The following is a 26,883-nucleotide window of genomic DNA, read 5'->3' as shown; positions in this document are numbered from 1 at the left end:
TCTTTGTTTCTATGTTTCAAAAACAGAAAATGATGGAAATGTTCATCAGATTAGAGAAAGGGACAAAATGAGACAGGCAAAGACACGGACAGGGAGTGCTGCACTTGAGTGTTTGCCAAGATGATAATGCTCAAGTCTCCGAAGTGCGACTTGAACACACAAACTCCCGATTCAGTCGAGAATGCTGCCACTGAAACAAAGCCAATACAAAAGTTCACAACCTTATTATTTCCCCCAAGTCTGTTTTATAAGTTCCAGGACTTACCAAATTCATGGTGATGATTTCCACAGACAGTTGCACATACACAGAGACATAAAAAGAGATAGACAGACACAGAGACACACACACATAACCAAAAATTTGCACGCACCAACGGGCATGCACAGATGCCTTCGTCATCTCGAGGGATAGACAGGCTGAATCACTCGCAACTTTGACTGATGCTTGCGATTTTTGAAACGGATCTATCGTGAATATTGCAGATTAATTAAAATGAGAAAAAAATGTCAGTGTTGAAAGCTGTGGGACGTTATTCCATCTATCTCAGGATCAGTTTGGCAGAGAACGGGTTAAATTGTCAAATGGAATGAAAAATACTGAGAATGGTAGTCGGCAGGATTCGAATCTGCGCGGGATAACACAATGGACTTCTAGTCCATCGCCTTAACCACTCGGCCACGACTACTGTGTTGCTGCGTTTTTTAACGTTACTCAGAAAAAACTCAGTCATCCATCTCTGTGCTGCAGACGGCCAAAGACTCCTGAAACATTCTCCGTTTGCTAAAAATCTGGACGGGGCAATCTCCTCCACCTGTATTTTTACAGTTCGATATTGCTCTGGAACTTTTTTAAATGAATCTCTTCCAAGAAACAGAAGTAAAATTATACGATTTGAAATAACTGCCTCCCCCTCGGGGAATTGAACCACGGTCTCCCGCGTGACAGGCTGGGATACTCACCACTATACTAACGAGGAACTGACATGTACCAATTCTGTCAGAGCAGTAATCGAGCCACTGTGAACAGAACTGGGCACCATGAGAAGTCGACAGACACATTGAGAGACAGAGACAAACCGACAAACAGGGAGAGACAGACAGCGAGATAGAGACAACGAGAGACAGAAAGTGTGAGACTGAGAAGGAGAGGCAGACTGAGTGAGAAAAAGACTCAAACATATACATATACAGAGACGTGTGTGAGTGATCTATTAAGAGAGAGGGAAAGAGTGATAGAAACATAATGATAAAGAAAGTGACAAGGAGACAGATGGAGAGAGAGCGATAGTGACTAAAACAGAAAATGATGGAAATACTTCTCAGCTTACAGGCAGGGACTAACAGAGACAGGCAAAGACATGGACAGACCGAAATGATGGGAAAGAGAGAGCCAGTCAGACAAAGTGTCTGAGAGAATCCCATTGGAACAGACGTGGCACCGTGAGAAAGAGACAGATTGAGAGACAGAGACAAACAGAGAAACAGGGACAGCCAGAGTGAGTCAGACAGAGAGAGACAATTTCATCCGAAAGTCGACAGCTTCAACATTGCAAAATTCCCCAAGTGCTGCACTTGAGTGTTAGCCAAGATGATATGCTCAAGTCTCAGAAGTGCGACTTGTACACACAAACTCCCGATTCAGTCGAGAATGCTGCCACTGAAACAAAGCCGATACAAAATTTCACAACCTTATAATTTCCACCAAGTCTTTTTTATAAGTTCCAGGACATACCAAATTCATGATGATGATTTCCACAGACAGGTGCACATACACAGAGACATATATAGAGATAGACAGACACAAAGACACGCACACACATAACCAAAAATGTGCACGCACCAACGGGCATGCACAGATGCCTTCGTCATCTCGAGGGATAGACAGGCTGAATCACTGTCGCAACTTTGACTGATGTTTGCGATTTTTGAAACGGATGTATCGTGAATATTGCAGATTAATAAAAATGAGAAAAAAATGTCAGTGTTGAAAGGTGTGGGACGTTATTCCATCGATCACAGGATCAGTTTGGCAGAGAACCGGTTAAATTGTGAAATGGAATGAAAAATGCTGAGAATGGTAGTCGGCAGGATTCGAACATGTGCGGGATAACCCAATTGATTTCTAGTCCATCGCCTTAACCACTCGGCCACGACTACTGTGTCGCTGCCTTTTCAAACGTTACTCAGAAAAAACTCAGTCATCCATCTCTGTGCAGCAGACGGCCAAAGACGCCTGAAAAATTCTCCGTTTGCTAAAAATCTAGACCAGGCAATCTCCTCTATCTGTATTTTTACAGTTCGATATTGCTCTGGAACTTTTTAATATGAATCTCTTCCAAGAAACAGAAGTAAAATTCTACATTTTGAAACACCTGCCTGCCCGTCGGGGAATTGAACCCCGGTCTCCCGCGTGACAGGCGGGGATACTCACCACTATACGAACGAGGAACTGACGTATACCAATTCTGTCAGAGCAGTAATCGAGCCACTGTGAACAGAACTGGGCACCATGAGAAGTCGACAGACACATTGAGAGACAGAGACAAACCGACAAACAGGGAGAGACAGACAGCGAGATAGAGACAACGAGAGACAGAAAGTGTGAGACTGAGAAGGAGAGGCAGACTGAGTGAGAAAAAGACTCAAACATATACATATACAGAGATGTGTGTATGTTTGATCTCTTAAGAGAGAGAGAGGGAAAGAGTGATAGAAAGACAATGATAAAGACAGTTACAAGGAAAGAGACAGATGGAGAGAGAGCGATAGAGACTGAAACAGAAAATGATGGACATACTTCTCAGCTTACAGGCAGGGACTAACAGAGACAGGCAAAGACATGGACAGACCGAAATGATGGGAAAGAGAGAGCCAGTCAGACAAAGAGTCCGAGAGAATCCCATTGGAACAGACGTGGCACCGTGAGGAAGAGACAGATTGAGAGACAGAGACAGAGACAAACAGAGAAACAGGGACAGACAGAGTAGTCAGACTGAGAGAGACAAAGAATCAAACACACAAACACATACACAACTCTCTGAAGAGAGAGAGAGAGAGGGAGAGACCGAGCGACGCAGATGCATTTCACAATTTCATTTCATTATCGATTCAGAGTGTCACAATGTTACAGAAATTTGCTGATTCAACCGATGAAAATCTGGTCTCACTGATCAGAATGGGAGGAAATCCGTGTTAAATTAAAGAGGTACCAGGAGTGGGGTACGAACCCACGCGGTAAAAAACCATTAAAATTCAACGCCAACGCCTCAACCACTCGGCTATCCTGGTCCTGTGAGAGCCTGCATTCTGTCTCTGTGAGAATCAGGGCTTCAACCCCAACCCCACATACAAAAACATACACATCGGCTTTCAGTGAGCATTTATTAACATTTTTAGGAATATTGAGACGGGGGCAACTCTCCTATTCTTTTTCGAGTAATGCACTGAGAACTTTCATATCCACCCGAGGGTGCAGACGGAGCTTCAATTTAACATTTCATCCGAAAGTCAACAGCTTCAACATTGCAAAATTCCCCAAGTGCTGCACTTGAGTGTTAACCAAGATGATAATGCTCAAGTCTCAGAAGTGCGACTTGAACACACAAACTCCCGAGTCAGTCGAGAATGCTGCCACTGAAACAAAGCCGATACAAAATTTCACAACCTTATAATTTCCACCAAGTCTTTTTTATAAGTTCCAGGACATACCAAATTCATGATGATGATTTCCACAGACAGTTGCACATACACAGAGACATATGTAGAGATAGACAGACACAAAGACACGCACACACATAACCAAAAATGTGCACGCACCAACGGGCATGCACAGATGCCTTCGTCATCTCGAGGGATAGACAGGCTGAATCACTGTCGCAACTTTGACTGATGTTTGCGATTTTTGAAACGGATGTATCGTGAATATTGCAGATTAATAAAAATGAGAAAAAAATGTCAGTGTTGAAAGGTGTGGGACGTTATTCCATCGATCTCAGGATCAGTTTGGCAGAGAACCGGTTAAATTGTGAAATGGAATGAAAAATGCTGAGAATGGTAGTCGGCAGGATTCGAACATGCGCGGGATAATCCAATTGATTTCTAGTCCATCGCCTTAACCACTCGGCCACGACTACTGTGTCGCTGCTTTTTCAAACGTTACTCAGAAAAAACTCAGTCATCCATCTCTGTGCAGCAGACGGCCAAAGACGCCTGCAAAATTCTCCGTTTGCTAAAAATCTGGACCAGGCAATCTCCTCTATCTGTATTTTTACAGTTCGATATTGCTCTGGAACTTTTTAATATGAATCTCTTCCAAGAAACAGAAGTAAAATTCTACATTTTGAAACACCTGCCTCCCCGTCGGGGAATTGAACCCCAGTCTCCCGCGTGACATGCAGGGATACTTCCCACTATACTAACGAGGAACTGACGTGCACCAGTTCTGCCAGAGCAGTAATCGAGCCACTGTGAACAGAACTGGACACCATGAGAAGTCGACAGACACATTGAGAGACAGAGACAAACCGACAAACAGGGAGAGACAGACAGCGAGATAGAGACAACGAGAGACAGAAAGTGTGAGACTGAGAAGGAGAGGCAGACTGAGTGAGAAAAAGACTCAAACATATACATATACAGAGATGTGTGTGTGTTTGATCTCTTAAGAGAGAGAGGGAAAGAGTGATAGAAAGACAATGATAAAGACAGTTACAAGGAAAGAGGCAGATGGAGAGAGAGCGATAGAGATTAAACAGAAAATGATGGACATACTTCTCAGCTTACATGCAGGGACTAACAGAGACAGGCAAAGACATGGACAGACCGAAATGATGGGAAAGAGAGAGCCAGTCAGACAAAGAGTCCGAGAGAATCCCATTGGAACAGACGTGGCACCGTGAGAAAGAGACAGATTGAGAGACAGAGACAAACAGAGAAACAGGGACAGCCAGAGTGAGTCAGACTGAGAGAGACAAAGACTCAAACACACAAACACATACACAACTCTCTGAAGAGAGAGAGAGGGAGAGACCGAGCGACGCTGATACATTTCACAATTTCATTTCATTATCGGTTCAGAGTGTCACATTGTTACAGAAAATTGCTGATTCAACCAATGAAAATCCGGTCTCACTGATCAGAATGGGAGGAAATCCGTGTTAAATTAAAGAGATACCAGGAGCGGTGTGCGAACCCACGCGGGAAAAATCCATTAAAATTCAAGGCCAACGCCTCAACCACTCGGCGATCCTCGTCCTGTGCGAGCCTGCATTCCGTCTCTGTGAGAATCTGGGCTTCAACCCCGACCCCACATAAAAACACATGCACATCGGCTTTCAGTGAGCATTTAGGAAAATTTTTAGGAATATTGAGACGGGGGCAACTCTCCTATTCTTTTTCGAGTAATGCACTGGGAACTTTCATATCCACCCGAGGGTGCAGACGGAGCTTCAATTTAACATTTCATCCGAAAGTCAACAGCTTCAACTTTGCAAAATTCCCCAAGTGCTGCACTTGAGTGTTTGCCAGGATGATATGCTCAAGTCTCAGAAGTGCGACTTGAACACACAAACTCCCGATTCAGTCGAGAGTGCTGCCACTGAACCAAAGCCGATACAAAAGTTCACAACCTTATTATTTCCCCCAATTCTTTTTTATAAGTTCCAGGACATACCAAATTCATGATGATGATTTCCACATACAGTTGCACATACACAGAGACATATATAGAGATAGACAGACACAAAGACACGCACATACATAACCAGAAATGTGCACGCACCAACGGGCATGCACAGATGCCTTCGTCATCTCGAGGGATAGACAGGCTGAATCACTGTCGCAACTTTGACTGATGTTTGCGATTTTTGAAACGGATGTATCGTGAATATTGCAGATTAATAAAAATGAGAAAAAAATGTCAGTGTTGAAAGGTGTGGGACGTTATTCCATCTATCTCAGGATCAGTTTGGCAGAGAACCGGTCAAATTGTGAAATGGAATGAAAAATGCTGAGAATCGTAGTGGGCAGGATTCGGACATGCGCGGGATAACCCAATGGATTCCTAGTCCATCGCATTAACTACTCGGCCACGACTACTGTGCCGCTGCCTTTTCAAACGTTACTCAGAAAAAACTCAGTCATCAATCTCTGTGCAGCAGACGGCCAAAGACGGCTGAAAAATTCTCCGCTTGCTAAAAATCTGGACGAGGCAATCTCCTCTGTCTGTATTTTTACAGTTCGATATTGCTCTGGAACTTTTTAATATGAATCTCTTCCAAGAAACAGAAGTAAAATTCTACATTTTGAAACACCTGCCTTCCCGTCGGGGAATTGAACCCCGGGCTCCCGCGTGACAGGCAGGGATACTTCCCACTATACTAACGAGGAACCGACGTGCACCAGTTCTGTCAGAGCAGTAATCGAGCCACTGTGAACAGAACTGGACACTATGAGAAGTCGACAGACACATTGAGAGACAGAGACAAACCGACAAACAGGGAGAGACAGACAGCGAGATAGAGACAACGAGAGACAGAAAGTGTGAGACAGAGAAGGAGAGGCAGACTGAGTGAGAAAAAGACTCAAACATATACATATACAGAGATGTGTGTGTGTTTGATCTCTTAAGAGAGAGAGAGGGAAAGAGTGATAGAAAGACAATGATAAAGACAGTTACTAGGAAAGAGGCAGATGGAGACAGAGCGATAGAGATTAAACAGAAAATGATGGACATACTTCTCAGCTTACAGGCAGGGACTAACAGAGACAGGCAAAGACATGGACAGACCGAAATGATGGCAAAGAGAGAGCCAGTCAGACAAAGAATCTGAGAGAATCCCATTGGAACAGACGTGGCACCGTGAGAAAGAGACAGATTGAGAGACAGAGACAAACAGAGAAACAGGGGCAGCCAGAGTGAGTCAGACTGAGAGAGACAAAGACTCAAACATACAAACACATACACAACTCTCTGAAGAGAGAGAGAGGGAGAGACCGAGCGACGCTGATACATTTCACAATTTCATTTCATTATCGGTTCAGAGTGTCACATTGTTACAGAAATTTGCTGATTCAACCGATGAAAATCCGGTCTCACTGATCAGAATGGGAGGAAATCCGTGTTAAATTAAAGAGATACCAGGGGCGGTGTGCGAACCCACGCGGGAAAAATCCATTAAAATTCAAGGCCAACGCCTCAACCACTCGGCGATCCTCGTCCTGTGAGAGCCTGCATTTCGTCTCTGTGAGAATCTGGGCTTCAACCCCGACCCCACATACAAACACATACACATCGGCTTTCAGTGAGCATTTAGGAACATTTTTAGGAATATTGAGACGGGGGCAACTCTCCTATTCTTTTTCGAGTAATGCACTGGGAACTTTCATATCCACCCGAGGGTGCAGACGGAGATTCAATTTAACATTTCATCCGAAAGTCACCAGCTTCAACATTGCAAAATTCCCCAAGTGCTGCACTTGAGTGTTTGCCAGGATGATAATGCTCAAGTCTCAGAAGTGCGACTTGAACACACAAACTCCCGATTCAGTCGAGAGTGCTGCCACTGAACCAAAGCCGACACAAAAGTTCACAACCTTACTATTTCCCCCAATTCTTTTTTATAAGTTCCAGGACATACCAAATTCATGATGATGATTTCCACAGACAGTTGCACATACACAGAGACATATATAGAGATAGACAGACACAAAGACACGCACATACATAACCAGAAATGTGCACGCACCAACGGGCATGCACAGATGCCTTCGTCATCTCGAGGGATAGACAGGCTGAATCACTATCGCAACTTTGACTGATGTTTGCGATTTTTGAAACGGATGTATCGTGAATATTGCAGATTAATAAAAATGAGAAAAAAATGTCAGTGTTGAAAGGTGTGGGACGTTATTCCATCTATCTCAGAATCAGTTTGGCAGAGAACCGGTCAAATTGTGAAATGGAATGAAAAATGCTGAGAATCGTAGTGGGCAGGATTCGAACATGCGCAGGATAACCCAATGGATTCCTAGTCCATCGCATTAACTACTCGGCCACGACTACTGTGCCGCTGCCGTTTCAAACGTTACTCAGAAAAAACTCAGTCATCCATCTCTGTGCAGCAGACGGCCAAAGACGGCTGAAAAATTCTCCGTTTGCAAAAAATCTGGACGAGGCAATCTCCTCTGTCTGTATTTTTACAGTTCGATATTGCTCTGGAACTTTTTAATATGAATCTCTTCCAAGAAACAGAAGTAAAATTCTACATTTTGAAACACCTGCCTCCGCGTCGGGAATTGAACCCCGGTCTCCCGCATGACAGGCGGGGATACTCACCACTATACTAACTGAGTCGAGGAGGCGGGAGCTCGGAGCAGCGCGAGTCCGGGGTCGGCGAGAGGCCTATAAAGGCCAGCGGGAGCTCGGAGCAGTCAGTCGAGGAGGCGGGAGCTCGGAGCAGCGCGAGTCCGGGGTCGGCGAGAGGCCTATAAAGGCCAGCGGGAGCTCGGAGCAGTCAGTCGAGGAGGCGGGAGCTCGGAGCAGCGCGAGTCCGGGGTCGGCGAGAGGCGTACCGGTGCAGCTACAGGGAGAAGGCAAAAAAACAAAGGTGACGTCACAGCCTAGGGGGTAAGTGATTGGCTGGTGATTGGTGAGTAGTTTTTCTTTTTCTTCTTATATTGGTCAGTAACTTTTAACATTGTTATTACCAGTTTAAGTGCATCTAAGGGTTAAGTCATGGCAGGAGAGCTCGGTCGGGTGTTATGCTCCTCCTGTACCATGTGGGAACTCAGGGACGCTTCCGGTGTCCCTGACGACTATGTGTGCGGGAAGTGTATCCGCCTCCAGCTCCTGACGGTCCGCGTTACGGAATTGGAGCTGAGGGTGGATTCACTCTGGAGCATCCACGATGCTGAGAATGACGTGAGTATCACGTGTAGTGAGTTGGTCTTACCGCAGGGAAAGGGTCCACAGCCAGATAGGGAATGGAAGACCAGCAGGAAGAGTAGAGCAAGGAAGGTAGTGCAGGGGTCCCCTGCGGTCATCCCCCTGCAAAACAGATACACCGTTTTGGGTACTGTTGAGGGGAATGACTCATCAGGGGAGGGCAGCAGCAGCCAAGTTCATGGCACCGTGGATGGCTCTGCTGCACAGGAGGGCAAGAAAAAGAGTGGGAGAGCGATAGTGATAGGGGATTCAATTGTGAGGGGAATAGATAGGCGTTTCTGCGGCCGCAACCGAGACTCCAGGATGGTATGTTGCCTCCCTGGTGCAAGGGTCAAGGATGTCTCGGAGCGGTTGCAGGACATTCTGAAATGGGAGGGAGAACAGCCAGTTGTCGTGGTGCACATTGGTACCAACGACATAGGCAAAAAAAGGGATGAGGTCCTACGAAACGAATTTAAGGAGCTAGGAGCTAAATTAAAAAGTAGGACCTCAAAAGTAGTAATCTCGGGATTGCTACCAGTGCCACGTGATAGTCAGAGTAGGAATCGCAGGATAGCGCAGATGAATACGTGGCTTGAGCAGTGGTGCAGCAGGGAGGGATTCAAATTCCTGGGGCATTGGGACCGGTTCTGGGGGAGGTGGGACCAGTACAAACCGGACGGTCTGCACCTGGGCAGGACTGGAACCAATGTCCTCGGGGGAGTGTTTGCTAGTGCTGTTGGGGAGGATTTAAACTAATATGGCAGGGGGATGGGAACCAATGCAGGGAGACAGAGGGAAACAAAAAGGAGCCAAAAGCAAAAGACAGAAAGGAGAGGAGGAAAAGTGTAGGGCAGAGAAACCCAAGGCAAAGAACAAAAAGGGCCACTGTACAGCAAAATTCTAAAAGGACAAAGGGTGTTAATAAAACAAGCCTGAAGGCTTTGTGTCTTAATGCAAGGAGTATCCGCAATAAGGTGGATGAATTAATTGTGCAAATAGATGTTAACAAATATGATGTGATTGGGATTACGGAGACGTGGCTCCAGGATGATCAGGGCTGGGAACTCAACATTCAGGGGTATTCAACATTCAGGAAGGATAGAATAAAAGGAAAAGGAGGTGGGGTAGCATTGCTGGTTAAAGAGGAGATTAATGCAATAGTTAGGAAAGACATTAGCTTGGATGATGTGGAATCTATATGGGTAGAGCTGCAGAACACCAAAGGGCAAAAAACGTTAGTAGGAGTTGTGTACAGACCTCCAAACAGTAATAGGGATGTTGGGGAGGGCATCAAACAGGAAATTAGGGGTGCATGCAATAAAGGTGTAGCAGTTATAATGGGTGACTTTAATATGCACATAGATTGGGCTAGCCAAACTGGAAGCAATACGGTGGAGGAGGATTTCCTGGAGTGCATAAGGGATGGTTTTCTAGACCAATATGTTGAGGAACCAACTAGGGGGGAGGCCATCTTAGACTGGGTGTTGTGTAATGAGAGAGGATTAATTAGCAATCTCATTGTGCGAGGCCCCTTGGGGAAGAGTGACCATAATATGGTGGAATTCTGCATTAGGATGGAGAATGAAACAGTAAATTCAGAGACCATGGTCCAGAACTTAAAGAAGGGTAACTTTGAAGGTATGAGGCGAGAATTGGCTAGGATAGATTGGCGAATGATACTTAGGGGGTTGACTGTGGATGGGCAATGGCAGACATTTAGAGACCGCATGGATGAAGTACAACAATTGTACATTCCTGTCTGGCGTAAAAATAAAAAGGGGAAGGTGGCTCAACCGTGGCTATCTAGGGAAATCAGGGATAGTATTAAAGCCAAGGAAGTGGCATACAAATTGGCCAGAAATAGCAGCGAACCTGGGGACTGGGAGAAATTTAGAACTCAGCAGAGGAGGACAAAGGGTTTGATTAGGACAGGGAAAATGGAGTACGAGAAGAAGCTTGCAGGGAACATTAAGGCGGATTGCAAAAGTTTCTATAGGTATGTAAAGAGAAAAAGGTTGGTGAAGACAAACGTAGGTCCCCTGCAGTCAGAATCAGGGGAAGTCATAACGGGGAACAAAGAAATGGCGGATCAATTGAACAAGTACTTTGGTTCGGTATTCACTAAGGAGGATACAAACAACCTTCCGGATATAAAAGGGGTCAGAGGGTCTAGTAAGGAAGAGGAACTGAGGGAAATCTTTATTATTCGGGAAATTGTGTTGGGGAAATTGATGGGATTGAAGGCAGATAAATCCCCAGGGCCTGATGGCCTGCATCCTAGAGTACTTAAGGAGGTGGCCTTGGAAATAGCGGATGCATTGACAGTCATTTTCCAACATTCCATTGACTCTGGATCAGTTCCTATGGAGTGGAGGGTAGCCAATGTAACCCCACTTTTTAAAAAAGGAGGGAGAGAGAAAACAGGGAATTATAGACCGGTCAGCCTGACCTCAGTAGTGGGTAAAATGATGGAATCAATTATTAAGGATGTCATAGCAGTGCATCTGGAAAATGGTGACATGATAGGTCCAAGTCAGCATGGATTTGTGAAAGGGAAATCATGCTTGACAAATCTTCTGGAATTTTTTGAGGATGTTTCCAGTAAAGTGGACAAAGGAGAACCAGTTGATGTGGTATATTTGGACTTTCAGAAGGCTTTCGACAAGGTCCCACACAAGAGATTAATGTGCAAAGTTAAAGCACATGGGATTGGGGGTAGTGTGCTGACGTGGATTGAGAACTGGTTGTCAGACAGGAAGCAAAGAGTAGGAGTAAACGGGTACTTTTCAGAATGGCAGGCAGTGACTAGTGGAGTGCCGCAAGGTTCTGTGCTGGGGCCCCAGCTGTTTACATTGTACATTAATGATTTAGACGAGGGGATTAAATGCAGTATCTCCAAATTTGCGGATGATACTAAGTTGGGTGGCAGTGTGAGCTGCGAGGAGGATGCTATTAGGCTGCAGAGTGACTTGGATAGGTTAGGTGAGTGGGCAAATGCATGGCAGATGAAGTATAATGTGGATAAATGTGAGGTTATCCACTTTGGTGGTAAAAACAGAGAGACAGACTATTATCTGAATGGTGACAGATTAGGAAAAGGGAAGGTGCAACGAGACCTGGGTGTCATGGTACATCAGTCATTGAAGGTTGGCATGCAGGTACAGCAGGCGGTTAAGAAAGCAAATGGCATGTTGGCCTTCATAGCGAGGGGATTTGAATACAGGGGCAGGGAGGTGTTGCTACAGTTGTACAGGGCCTTGGTGAGGCCACACCTGGAGTATTGTGTACAGTTTTGGTCTCCTAACTTGAGGAAGGACATTCTTGCTATTGAGGGAGTGCAGCGAAGGTTCACCAGACTGATTCCCGGGATGGCGGGACTGACCTATCAAGAAAGATTGGATCAATTGGGCTTGTATTCACTGGAGTTCAGAAGAATGAGAGGGGACCTCATAGAAACGTTTAAAATTCTGACGGGTTTAGACAGGTTAGATGCAGAAAGAATGTTCCCAATGTTGGGGAAGTCCAGAACCAGGGGTCACAGTCTGAGGATAAGGGGTAAGCCATTTAGGACCGAGATGAGGAGAAACTTCTTCACCCAGAGAGTGGTGAACCTGTGGAATTCTCTACCACAGAAAGTAGTTGAGGCCAATTCACTAAATATATTCAAAAGGGAGTTAGATGAAGTCCTTACTACTCGGGGGATCAAGGGTTATGGCGAGAAAGCAGGAAGGGGGTACTGAAGTTTCATGTTCAGCCATGAACTCATTGAATGGCGGTGCAGGCTGGAGGGGCTGAATGGCCTGCTCCTGCACCTATTTTCTATGTTTCTATGTTTCTAACAAGGAACTGACGTGCACCAGTTCTGCCAGAGCAGTAATCGAGCCACTGTGAACAGAACTGGACACCATGAGAAGTCGACAGACACATTGAGAGACAGAGACAAACCGACAAACAGGGAGAGACAGACAGCGAGATAGAGACAACGAGAGACAGAATGTGTGAGACTGAGAAGGAGAGGCAGATTGAGTGAGAAAAAGACTCAAATATATACATATACAGAGATGTGTGTGTGTTTCATCTATTAAGAGAGAGAGAGGGAAAGAGTGATAGAAAGACAATGATAAAGACAGTTACAAGGAAAGAGACAGATGGAGAGAGAGCGATAGAGACTAAAACAGAAAATGATGGAAATACTTCTCAGCTAACAGGCAGGGACTAACAGAGACAGGCAAAGACATGGACAGACCGAAATGATGGGAAAGAGAGAGCCAGTCAGACAAAGAATCAGGGAGAATCCCATTGGAACAGACGTGGCACCGTGAGAAAGAGACAGATTGAGAGACAGAGACAAACAGATAAACAGGGACAGCCAGAGTGAGTCAGACTGAGAGAGACAAAGACTCAAACATACAAACACATACACAACTCTCTGAAGAGAGAGAGAGGGAGAGACCGAGCGACGCAGATACATTTCACAATTTCATTTCATTATCGGTTCAGAGTGTCACATTGTTACAGAAAATTGCTGATTCAACCGATGAAAATCCGGTCTCACTGATCAGAATGGGAGGAAATCCGTGTTAAATTAAAGAGATACCAGGAGCGGTGTGCGAACCCACGCGGGGAAAATCCATTAAAATTCAAGGCCAACGCCTCAACCACTCGGCGATCCTCGTCCTGTGAGATCCTGCATTCCGTCTCTGTGAGAATCTGGGCTTCAACCCCGACCCCACATACAAACACATACACATCGGCTTTCAGTGAGCATTTAGGAACATTTTTAGGAATATTGAGACGGGGGCAACTCTCCTATTCTTTTTCGAGTAATGCACTGGGAACTTTCATATCCACCCGAGGGTGCAGACAGAGCTTCAATTTAACATTTCATCCGAAAGTCACCAGCTTCAACATTGCAAATTTCCCCAAGTGCTGCAGTTGAGTGTTAGCCAAGATGATAAAGCTCAAGTCTCAGAAGTGCGACTTGAACACACAAACTCCCGATTCAGTCGAGAATGCTGCCACTGAACCAAAGCCGATACAAAAGTTCACAACCGTATTATTTTCCCCAATTCTTTTTTATAAGTTCCAGGACATACCAAATTCATGGTGATGATTTCCACAGACAGTTGCACATACACAGAGACATATATAGAGATAGACAGACACAAAGACACGCACACACATAACCAAAAATGTGCACGCACCAACGGGCATGCACAGATGCCTTCGTCATCTCGAAGGATAGACAGGCTGAATCACTGTCGCAACTTTGACTGATGTTTGCGATTTTTGAAACGGATGTATCGTGAATATTGCAGATTAATAAAAATGAGAAAAAAATGTCAGTGTTGAAAGGTGTGGGACGTCATTCCATCTATCTCAGGATCAGTTTGGCAGAGAACCGGTTAAATTGTGAGATGGAATGAAAAATGCTGAGAATCGTAGTCGGCAGGATTCGAACATGCGCGGGATAACCCAATGGATTTCTAGTCCATCGCCTTAACCACTCGGCCACGACTACGGTGCCGCTGCCCTTTCAAACGTTACTCAGAAAAAACTCAGTCATCCATCTCTGTGCAGCAGACGGCCAAAGACGGCTGAAAAATTCTCCGTTTGCTAAAAATCTGGACGAGGCAATCTCCTCTGTCTGTATTTTTACAGTTCGATATTGCTCTGGAACTTTTTAATATGAATCTCTTCCAAGAAACAGAAGTAAAATTCTACATTTTGAAACACCTGCCTCCCCGTCGGAGAATTGATCCCCGGTCTCCCGCGTGACAGACGGGGATACTCACCACTATACTAACGAGGAACTGACGTGTACCAGTTCTGCCAGAGCAGTAATCGAGCCACTGTGAACAGAACTGGACACCATGAGAAGTCGACAGACACATTGAGAGACAGAGACAAGCCGACAAACAGGGAGAGACAGACAGCGAGATAGAGACAACGAGAGACAACGAGGTGGACAAGTCCCCTGGACCTGATGACATGCATCCCAGGGTCTTCAGAGAAGTGGCTGCAGAGATAGTGGATGCACTGGTTGTAATCTACCAATATTCCCTGAACTCTGGAGAAGTCCCAGTGGAATGGAAAACAGCAAATGTAACACCCCTATTTAAGAAATTAGGGAGACAGAAAGCAGGAAACTATAGACCAGTTAGTCTACCATCTGTCAGTGGGATAATACTGGAGTCCATCATTAAGGAAAAGAAGCAGGACATTTTGAAAATCATATTGCAGTCAAGCAGATTTAACATGGTTTTATGAAAGGGAAATCATGTTTGACAAATTTGCTGGAGTTGATTGAGGATGTAACGAGCAGAGTGGATGAAGTAGAACCAGTTGATGTCGTATATGTGGATTTCCAGAAAGCATTTGATAAGTTGCCACACAAAAGTTTACTGCAGAAGCTAAGAGCTCACGGTGGTGGGGGTAATATATTAGCATGGATAGAGGATTGGCTAACTAACATAAAACAGAGAGTCAAGATAAATGGGTCATTTTTAGGTTGCCAATCTGTAACTAATGGGGTGACACAGGGATCAGTGCTGGGGCCTCAACTATTTACAATTTATATTAATGACTTGAATGAAGGGACCGACAGTAACGCAGCCACATTTGCTGATGATACAAAGATAGGTGGGAAAGCAAGTTGTGAGGAGGAGGCAACAAATCTACAAAGGGATATAGACAGGCTCAGTGAGTGGGGAAAAATCTGGCAAATGGACTATAATGTGGTAAATGTCAGGTTATCCCCTTTGGTAGGAAAAATAAAAACGTGAATTATTATTTAAATGGGGTTGATTACAAAATGCTGTAGTACAGAGGGATCTGGGGGTTCTTGTCCAAGAATCTCAATAGGTTAACATGCAGGTACAGCAAATAATCAGGAAAGCAAATGGAATGCTGGGCTTTATTGCAAGGGGGGTGGAGTATAAAAGTCGGGAAGTCCTGCTACAACTGTACAGGCCATTGGTAAGACCACAGCTGGAGTACTGCACACAGTTTTGGTCTGGACTTGTCTCCATTCCCGTGCCGAGGGGATTGTTACACCAGACGGGAGGGGCAACTATGGGGACACTGATTCCGCACCAATTCCCATTCTCCTCCTTTCTGGTGGATAATGGAGGGGCCACTGTGTGTAATGTGCAAGTCAGTAAGCATTGTCAGCAAGCTCTTTTTGGAGATTATATTCAGTGGAAAGTTTGACACTATTGTAGCTTTTGTACCAAAGATCAATGTAGGATTCAAGTAAAAATGCATAATTTTATTGCAAACTAAATTTCTGTTGAGAGTCGCTGAATTAAGCGGGAAGATAACACACAGCGTTTCTTAAATGGACACTGCAGCCTCGAGAACACAATCAGCAATATATCCAGAGTATTAAAGTCCAGCCCAGTTATAGGGTTATTATCAGCAGAAACAAACCCCAACTGTCAGAATGAACATGGTTCAGTCGGGATGTGATTAACAGCAGATTCCAACCCCTGCAGGCAATTGTGAACTGCTGGTGTTTCAGCAGGTGGGATGACCCAGTGAATCCCTTCACACACATGGGGCAGGTGCACGGCCTCTCCCCAGTGTGAATTCGCTGATGTGTTACAAGGTGGGATGACCCAGTGAATCGCTTCCCACACATGGGGCAGGTGAACGGCCTCTCCCCAGTGTGAATGCGTCGATGAATTTCCAGCACAGACGGTGATCTAAATACCTTCCCATAGTCCCCACAGTTTCTCCATGGTGCTGGTATCCTTGTGACTCTGGATGCTTGGACGATCAGTTGAAGCCTCGCCCACACTCACAACACGTTTACAGTTTCACCCCGCTGTGAATGGTGCGATGTTTCTTCAGGCTGTGTGACTGGTTAAAGCTTTTTCCACAGGCAGAGCACTGGATCAATCACTCGGGTGTGTGTGTCTCTGTGCTTTTCCAGTCACACTGATGTTTGAAATCTTTTCCCACAGGCAGGACAGACAAACATTTCTCCTTCCACTTTCAAAGGACGATGATATTCGGGTCCTGATGAATCGATTGAGTCCGTCAGATCTTGACATGATGTTTGGTTTGTGTTTCCTGTCTGAAAATCTACCCTTCTAATACGCTGTAAAAGGAGATAACAAAACTCATCACTGTCAGTACAAGACAGAAATTCAGGATAGACACATCTAGTTTCCATGGAACATTCTTTCCTCTCTTGTTCTTCCAAAGCTTTAAATCCCTGTCCAACACATTGTCCCTCCTGCTGTGCTGCTGAAATCCAAATCAACACACATTTCTAAACTGTTTCTCCTCCACTCCCAGTTTTCAACACCAATTCTGGTTGGGTTCAGTTCGACACTCACTGGTTCTCCTCCCCTTAAGGTACTGACTCTGGCTGGGTTCAGTTCTACACTCACTGGTTCTCCTCCCCTTAAGGTACTGACTCTGGCTGGGTCCAGTTCTACACTCACTGGTTCTCCTTCCCTTAAGGTACTGACTCTGGCTGGGTTCAGTTCTACATTCACTCGTTCCCTTCCCCTGAAGGTACTGACTCTGGCTGGGTTCAGTTCTACACTCACTGGTTCCCCTCCCCTGAAGGTACTGACTCTGGCTGGGTTCAGTTCTACACTCACTGGTTCCCCTCCCCTGAAGCTACTGACTCTGGCTGGCTTCAGTTCTACACTCACTGGTTCCCTTCCCTTGAAGGTACTGACTCTGGCTGGATTCAGTTCTACACTCACTGGTTCCACTCCCCTGAAGGTACTGACTCTGGCTGGGTTCAGTTCTACACTCACTGGTTCCCCATCCCTGAAATTACTGACTCTGGCTGGGTTCAGTTCTACACTCACTGGTTCCCCTCCCCTGAAGGTACTGACTCTGGCTGGGTTCAGTTCTACACTCACTGGTTCCACTCCCCTGAAGGTACTGACTCTGGCTGGGTTCAGTTCTATACTCACTGGTTCGCCTCCCCTTAAGGTACTGACTCTGGCTGGGTTCAGTTCTACACTGACTGGTTCCCTTCCCCTGAAGGTACTGACTCTGGCTGGGTTCAGTTCTACACACACTGGTTCCCCTCCCCTGAAGGTACTGACTCTGGCTGGGTTCAGTTCTACACTCACTGGTTCCCCTCCCCTGAAGGTACTGACTCTGGCTGGGTTCAGTTCTACACTCACTGTTTCCCTTCCACTGAAGGTACTGACTCTGGCTGGGTTCAGTTCTAGACTCACTGGTTCCCCTCCCCTTAAGTACTGACTCTGGCTGGGTTCAGTTCTACACTCACTGGTTCCCCTCCCCTGAAGGTACTGACTCTGGCTGGGTTCAGTTCTACACTCACTGTTTCCCTTCCACTGAAGGTACTGACTCTGGCTGGGTTCAGTTCTATACTCACTGGTTCCCCTCCCCTTAAGTACTGACTCTGGCTGGGTTCAGTTCCACACTCACTGGTTCCCTTCCCCTGAAGGTACTGACTCTGGCTGGGTTCAGTTCTGCACTCACTGGTTCCCTTCCGCTGAAGGTGCTGACTCTGGCTGGGTTCAGTTCTACACTCACTGGTTCCCCTCCCCTGAGGTTATGACTCTGGTTGGGTTCAATTCTACACTCACTGGTTCCCTTCCCCTAAAGGTGCTGACTCTGGTTGGGTTGTGTTCTACACTCACTGGTTCCCCTCCCCTGAAGGTGCTTACTCTGGTTCGGTTCAGTTCTGCACTCACTGGTTCCCTTCCCCTGAAGGTGCTGACTCTGGCTGGGTTCAGTTCTACAATCACTGGTTCCCCTCCCCTGAAGGTGCTGATTCTGGTTGGGTTCAGATTCACACTCACTGGTTCCCCTCCCCTGAAGGTGCTGATTCTTGTTGGGTTCAGTTCCACACTCACTGGTTCCCCTCTCTCTCCTCCCCTGATGTTTTTTTTTTCTGTTAAGTTAGTATTTAGTCTTTAAATAAAGGTTAATTAAATCAGCGGATTGCTGAGTCGTTGCTGGGTATATTTCTCTAAGATTTAGAGTTTAGTTCTACTTGATAATTGCGAGTGTAACTGGAGGGTTGACAGGACAGCTCAGTTCCGTGGATTACACATCCTGTGGCATGTGAGCAATCCTGGAAGCTTCGCACAGCCAGGACGACCACATGTGCAGGAGGTGTCTCCAGCTGCACCAACTCCAGCTCCGCGGTTTGGAGCTTGAGCGGCGGCTGGAGTCACTGCGGTGCATCCATGAGACTAGAGCTACGGGGATCTCACGTTTCTAGAGGTGGTCACCCAGCAGCTTAAGAATGTGCAGGCAGAGGGGGATTGGGTGACCCCTGGACAGAAGAGGAGGACCAGACAGGTAGTGCAGGAGTCCCCTGAGTCCATCTCGCTCTCCAACCGGTTCTCTGTTCTGAGTACTGGTGAGGGCGATGGTGGCTCTGGGAGTGAGCCAGAGCCACATTCACAGCAGCTTGGGTATCTCAGCTGTGCGGGGGGGGAGGAAGAAGAATGGAAGAGCTCTAGTGATCGGGGATTCAATAGTCAGGGGAGCAGACAGGTGTTTCTGCAGCCGCAGACGTGACTCCAGGATGGTATGTTGCCTCGCTGGTGCCAGGATGTCACTGAGCGGCTGCAGGGCATTCTGGGGGGAGAGGGTGAACAGCCGGAGGTTGTGGTCCACATCGGGACCAATGACACAGGTAGAAGGAGGGGTGAGGTCCTGCAGGCAGCATTTAAGAAGCTAGGAGAGAGATTAAAAAGCAGGCTCTCAAAGCTAGTAATCTCCGGATGACTGCCGATGCCATGAGCTCGTGAGTACAGAAATAGGAGGATAGAACAGATGAATACGTGGCTGGAGAGATGGTGCAGGCGGGAGGGCTTTAGTTTACGGAGGCATTGGGACCGTTTCTGGGGGAGGTGGGTCCGGTACATTCTGAACAGATTGCACCTCAAAGAGCCGGGACCAATAGCCTCACGGGGGGGGTTGCTAGTGCTGTTGGAGAGAGTTTAAACTCGCTTGGCAGGGCGACGGGAACCTGAAAATAGATTCAGTAGGGAGGGGAGTAAAGCTGGAATTAGAAAGCAAAATTAAAGAAAGGGAGTTTGAAGGAGAGAGGAAATAAGCAGGAAAAAAGTGTAAAAAAAACAAACTTAAAGCCACTTTGTCTAAATGCACGTATCATTTATAACAAAATAGATGAGTTGACGGCACAAATAGATACAAATGGGTATGATCTGATAGGCATTACAGAGACATGGTTGCAAGGTGACCAGGTCTGGGAATGAAATATTCAGGGGTATTTGATAATCCAGAAGGACAGACAGAAAGGAAAAGGAGGTGGGGTAGCTCTATTGATAAAGGATGGAATCACTGCAATAAGAAGAAACAATATTGGCTCAAATGATCAGGATGTTGAACCAGTTTGGGTGGAGATAAGGAATAATAAAGGGAAAAAGTCACTGGTGGACATAGTCTACAGGCCACCTAACAGTAGCAACTGTGTTGGTCGGAGCATAAACCAGGAAATAGTGGGGGCTTGTAAAAAGGGAACAGCAATAATCATTAGTGATTTTAACCTCCATATTGATTAGACATATCAAATTGGTCAGGGTAGCATTGAGTAGGAGTTCATAGAGTACATGAGGGGCGGGTTCATTCAGCAGTATGTAACGGAACCAACCAGGGGGCAGGCTATCTCAGATCTGGTCCTGTGTAATGAGATAGGATTAAAAAACAATCTCCAAGTAAAGGATCTCCTTGGAATGAGTGATCATAGCATGGTTGAATTTCAAATTCAGATGGTGGGTGAGAAAGTTAGCTCTCTAACCAGCGTACTAAGCTTAAATGAAGGAGACTATGTAGGTATGAGGGCAGAATTGGCTCAAGTGGACTGGGAAAATAGATTAAAGTGTAGGACGGTTGTTGAACAGTGGTGTACATTTAAGGAGATATTGCACAACTCTCGAGAGGAATATATTCCAGTGAGGAGAAAAGGGCGTAAAAGAAAAGATAGCCATCCATGGCTAACTAACGAAATAAAGGACGGTGTCCAATTTAAAAACGAGGTGAGACAAAGTGGCCAAAACTAGTGGGAGGACAGAAGATTGGGAATCTTTTAAAAGCCAGCAAAGAAAGACTAAAAAAATGAAGAAAGGGAAGTTAGACTATGAAAGTAAACTTGCACAAAATATAAAAACAGATAGCAAGAGTTTCTATAGGTATATAAAAAGAAAAAGAGTGGCTAAAGTAAATGTTGCTCCCTTGGAGGACGAGACCGGGAATTAGTAATGGGGAACATGGAGATGGCCGAAACTCTACAAACATTTTGTATCTGTCTTTACGGTAGAGGACACAAACAATATCCCAACGGTGGATAGTCAAGGGGCGATACGGCGGGGAGGGGGGGCGGAGGAACCTAATAAAATCACTAAGATGGTGTTACTCAGTAAGGTAATGGGACTAAAGGCAGATAAATCCCCTGGACCTGGTGGCTTGCATCCTAGGGTCTTCAGAGAAGTAACGGCAGGGATAGTGAATGCATTGATTGTAAATTTAACATAATTCCCTGGATTCAGATTGGAAACCTGCAAATGTAACACCTCTATTTAAAAAAGGAGGCACACAAAAAACAGGAAACTATAGACCAATTAGCCTAACATCGGTGGTTGGGAAAATGTTGGAGTCCATTATTAAAGAAGCAGAAGCAGGACATTTGGAAAAGCACTTTTTGTGTCAGGCAGAGTCACCACGGATTTATGAAGGGGAAGTCATGTTTGACAAATTTGTTGGAATTCTTTGAGGATGCAACAGACAGGGTGGATAAAGGGGAACCATTGGATGTGGTATATTTGGACTTCCAGAAGGCATTTGACAAGGTGCCACATAAAAAGTTACTGCACAAGATAAAATATCATGGGGTTGGGGGTAATATATTAGCATGGATAAAGGATTGATAAGTAAAAGAAAACAGAGTCAGGATAAATGGTTAATTCTCGGGTAGGCAATCAGTAACTAGTGGGGTGTCGCAGGGATCAGTGCTGGGACCCCTACTATTTACAATCTATATTAACGATGTGGAAGAAAGGGCCGATGGTAACGTAGCCACATTTGCTGACGATGCAAAGATAGGAGGAAAATCAATGTGTGAGGAGGACACAAAAAATCTGCAAAAGGACATAGACAGGCTAAATGAGCGTGCAAAAATTTGGTAGATGGAGTATAATGTTGGAAAGTGTGAGGTCACGTGCTTTGGCAGAAAAATTCAAAGAGCAAGTTATTAATTAAATGGAGAAAAATTGCAGAGGTTAGTATGCAGGTTCTGCAAGTGATCAGGAAGGCCAATGAAATCTTGGCCTTTATTGCAAAGGGGATGAAGTATAAAAGCAGGGAAGTCTTGCTACAGTTATACAGGGTATTGGTAATGGCACACCTGGAATACTGTGTACAGTTTTGGTTTCCATATTTACGAAAGGATATACTTGCTTTGGTGGCAGTTTCTTGTCTTGGAGGGTTGTAGTAAATCTGTGGAATTCGCTGCCTCAGAGAGCTGTGGAAGCTGGGTCATTGAATAAATTTAAGACAGAGATAGGCAGGTTTTTAACCAATAAGGGGTTATGGGGCGAAGACAGGGAAGTGGTCCAGAGTCCATGATCGGATCAGCCATGATCGTGTTGCGTTGTGAAGCAGGCTCGAGTATGGCCTGCTCCTGCTCATATTCCTGATGTCTATTTGTTCTTATGTTTACCACTCCCTCATCAGACACTTCCAGGGCAAGTACAGCAAGGGTTAGATACAGAGTAAAGCTCCCTCTGCACTGTCCCATCAAATGCTAAACCTTGCCCATAATGAGCAGGGCTCAGGGAGGTTGGTTGCTGGGCACTGCAGTGATGTCATTAAGCTAGTTTGAATAGCTAATAGTTACTCCAAACTAACTTAGGCCAGCATATCTGGCCACACAGAAAGACAGGAAAGCACCAAGCACTTAACAAAGCACAAAAATAAGCATTCAATAACAAATAAAAAAATACAAGGAAGCTGAGAGAACCTGCATCAAGCACCAAGATTTACAAAGCACGAAACAAAACACAAAAAGTAACAAGCAATTAATTAACAAATAAAAAATAAAAGGAACCCTGCATCGAAAGCACCAAGACCAAAGTAATTGATGGGATTGAAGGCCAATAAACCCCCGGGGCCTGATAGTCTGCATCCCAGATTACTTAAGGAAGTGGCCCTAGAAAGAGTGGATGCATTGGTGATCATTTTACAACAGTCTATCGACTCTGGATCAGTTCCTATGGCCTGGAGGGTAGCTAATGTAGCACCACTTTTTAAAAAATGAGAGAGAAAACGGGTAATTATAGACCAGTTAGCCTGACATCAGTAGTGAGGAAAATGTTGGAATCAATCATTAAGGTTGAGAGAGCAATGGCAGGATCGGACCAAATCAACATGGATTTATGAAAGGGAAATCATGCTTGACAAATCTTCTAGAATTTTTTGAGGAAGTAATTAGTAGAGTGGACAAGGGAGAACCAGTGTATGTGGTGTATTTGGACTTTGAAAAGGCTTTTGACAAGGTCCCACACAAGAGATTCGTGTGCAAAATTAAAGCACATGCTACTGGGGCTAATGTACTGACGTGGATAGAGAACTGGTTGGCAGACAGGAAGCAGTGAGTCGGGATAAACGAGTCCTTTTCAGAATGGCAAGCAGTGACTAGTGGGGTGCCGAAGAGCTCAGTGCTGGAACCCCAGCTATTTACATTATACATTAATGATTTAGATGGAGGAATTGTTGTAATATCTCCAAGTCTGCAGATGAAACTAGGCTGGGTGGCGGTGTGAGCTGTGTGGAGGACGCTAAGAGGCTGAAGGGTGACTTAGACAGGTTGGGTAATTGGGCAAACGCATGGCAGATGCAGCATAATGTGGATAAATGTGAGGTTATTCACTTTAGTGGCAAAAACACAAATGCAGAATATTATCTGAATGGCAGCAGATAAGGAAAAGAGAAAGTGCAACGAGATGGTGTCATGGTACATCAGTCATTGAAAGATAGCATGCAGGTCCAGCAGGCGGTGAAGTAGGCAAATGGTATGTTGGCCTTCACAGCAAGGGGATTTGAGTAGAGGGGCAGGGAGGTCTTACTGAAGTTGTAGAGGTCCTTAGTGAGGTCTCACCTGGAATATTGTGTTCAGTTTTTGTCTCCTAATCTGAGGAAGGACATTCTTGTTATTTAGGGAGTGCAACGGAGGTTCACCAGACTGATTCCCAGGATGGCAGGACTGACATATGAGGAGAGACTGGATCGACTGGGCCTGTATTCACTGAAGTTTAGAAGGATGAGAGGGAATCTCATCGAAACATATATACAATTCTGACGGGTCTGGACAGGTTTGATGCAGGAAGAATGTTCCCGATTTGGGGAAGGCCAGAAATAGGGGACATAGTCTAAGGATAAGGGGTAAGCCAGTTAGGACTGAGATGAGGAGAAACTTCTTCATTCAGAGTTGTTAAGCTGTGGAATTCCCTGCCTCAGAGAGTTGTTGATGCTAGTTCATTGGATATATTCAAGAGGGAGTTAGATATGGCCCTTACGGCTAAAGGGATCAAAGGTTATGGAGAGAAACGAGGAAAGGGGTACTGAGGTGAATGATCAGCCATGATCTTATTGAATGGTGGTGCAGGCTCGAAGGGCCGAATGGCCTACTCCTGCATCTATTTTCTATGTTTCTATGTAATAATCAATCAATAACAAATAAAAAGGTCGGCGAATCGGTTCTTTCTCACTGTGTAGATCTGCTCCTGGTGATATACCCTCAACCTCCTACTGACTGCAACTCAACTTGCATGTATGTGCAGTAAAAACTCAGAGAAAGCTCAGAATCTCTTCAGTCAACTTAAACTGGGGTCTCGAGATCTCTTGCAACCCAAAAAGCAAAATGAAAAATGGACCACAATCAATTAATAAATAAATAAACACACAAAAAGTAGAAGTCCCACCTTCAGCGGGCCGCCGATGAGGGAGCCCATTGGGCCAGGGACAGGGGCGGCACGCTTCGGGCCCCTCCCACACAGCCTGCAGAGCACACACAGAGATTCTGGGGGCGAGGAGCTACTGCACATGCGTGCACACTCTAGCGTGCATGTGCAGAGGTCCCGGCACTGTTTTCAGCCCCGGGACCTGGCTGCGCCTCCATCGAGGCGAGGCTGGGGAGCGGCCAAACTCGGCCTGAAGACTTTTGGTGCCCTAATCGGTATAGAAAAGCGTCGCACCTCTGGTGAGTTCGTCAGAAACCTCTACTGGTCAAATTTGGGCCCCAAGAATGGGACTGTTTCAAATTTACCAATTTAGCACTTTGTTCTCACCAATGTGTGTGGTCCCTTTAAATCTGCTGCACGGTGTCTCTTCTAGCGGTGGGTGCTGGTGAGTGGTCCCTTTAAATCTGCTGCACGGTGTCTCTTCCAGCGGTGGGAGCTAGTGAGCGGTCCCTTTAAATCTGCTGCACGGTGTCTCTTCCAGCGGTGGAATGAACATGGTTCAGTTCTGGATGTAACTAACAGCAGAATCCACACCCTGCAGTCACTTGTGAACTCGCTGGTGTCTCAGCAGGCTGAATGATCGAGTGAACCCCTTCCCACACATGGAGCAAGTGAACGGCCTCTCCCCGGTATGATCTCGCTGGTGTCTCGGAAGGTGCTAATTGTTGTGCATGTATACACCCTGTACACTCAATGTACAGTTACATAAGATCTATTAATGTACCTTTACACTGTATACAATATGCCTGTACCACCAGAGGGTGCAACAGGTGGAGACCTATAGGTCAGCTGCACACCGCAGGTATAAAAGGGAGCCCACCTTACTGTCACATCATTCAGGAGCTGCAATAAAAGGACTAAGGTCACAACAGTGCAAGTGCAATACCTTACCTCGTGGAGTCATTACTCGAGTGCTGGCAAACACGATAGTAATTACTGTTGAATGTGTTTCCACACACGGAGCAGGTGAACGGCCACTCCCCAGTGTGAGTGCGCTGGTGTGTCAGCAGTTCCTTTTTGCTATTAAAGCTCTTCTCACAGGCAGAACATTTAAAAGGTCTCACATTGGTGTGAACAAGTTGGTGTCTCAGTCGGTGGGTTGAAGAAATGAATCCTGACCCACACACGGAACAGGTGAAGGTCTCTCCCCAGTGTGAACTTGCTGGTGTGTTAGCAGCTCACATAACCGAGTGAATCTCTTCCCACACACGGAGCAGCTGAACAGCCTCACCCCAGTGTGGGTGTGTTGATGAGTTTCCAGCTCAGATGGGTAATTGAATCCTTTCCCACAGGCCCCGCATTTTCACGGTTTCTCCCCAGTGTGGCTGCGTTTGTGTTTCGCCAGGCTACAGGATCAGCTGAATCCTCGTCCACACACACAACATGTGTACGGTTTCTCCCCGCTGTCAACTCTGCGTTTTGCTTCCATGTTATGTTTGATGATATTCAGGTCCCGATGAATAGACTGATCGATCTTGATGTGACATTGGAGTTAAATCTCCCGTGTACAAGTCCTCCCCTTCAAATACATTGAATATAAAACAGATAAAAGGGAGTGAGAGAGAACCCAGAAAAACACACAGGCTGATTGTAAAATTGAGCTTAATAAATCGGGGAATTTGTGGTGCGGGCTCTCGATAAACAGTCACCATGAAAGCTGCCGGATTGTCACTAAAATCCCAACTGGCGCACTAATGTCCTCCAGCGATATGGGGATCGGGCGGGAGAGTCAAGTTCAGGTCGAAGATCAGCCATGGTCATATTGACCGATGGAGAAGGCTCGAAGGACCATATTGCTGACTCCTGCTCCTAATCCTTATGTTCTGATGGAAGGGAACCTGCCACCCAACCTGTCCCTCGGCTTTTACCACCCAGAAGGAAAAGGGCAGCAGGTGAATGGGAACACCATCATCTGCAAGTTCCCCTCCAAGTCACACACCATCCGGACTTGGTCCTTCATCGTCACTG

At 45.8% G+C, this 26,883-nt stretch overlaps 1 non-coding gene across 1 annotated transcript; it reads right to left on the bottom strand.

Moving 5' to 3' along the window:
• Nucleotides 1-14,366: 14,366 nt before the first annotated feature.
• On the bottom strand, nucleotides 14,367-14,447 carry trnas-aga (transfer RNA serine (anticodon AGA)). Its single transcript has one exon. It is a non-coding gene; the product is annotated as a tRNA-Ser (tRNA).
• Between the last annotated feature and the right edge of the window lie 12,436 nt (nucleotides 14,448-26,883).

Source organism: Pristiophorus japonicus, chromosome 23 (genome assembly GCF_044704955.1).
Source record: "Pristiophorus japonicus isolate sPriJap1 chromosome 23, sPriJap1.hap1, whole genome shotgun sequence".
Classification (NCBI taxonomy): domain Eukaryota; kingdom Metazoa; phylum Chordata; class Chondrichthyes; family Pristiophoridae; genus Pristiophorus; species Pristiophorus japonicus.
The sequence above is the reverse complement of the archived record's forward strand: the minus strand, read 5'-3'. Positions and strand labels throughout refer to the sequence as shown.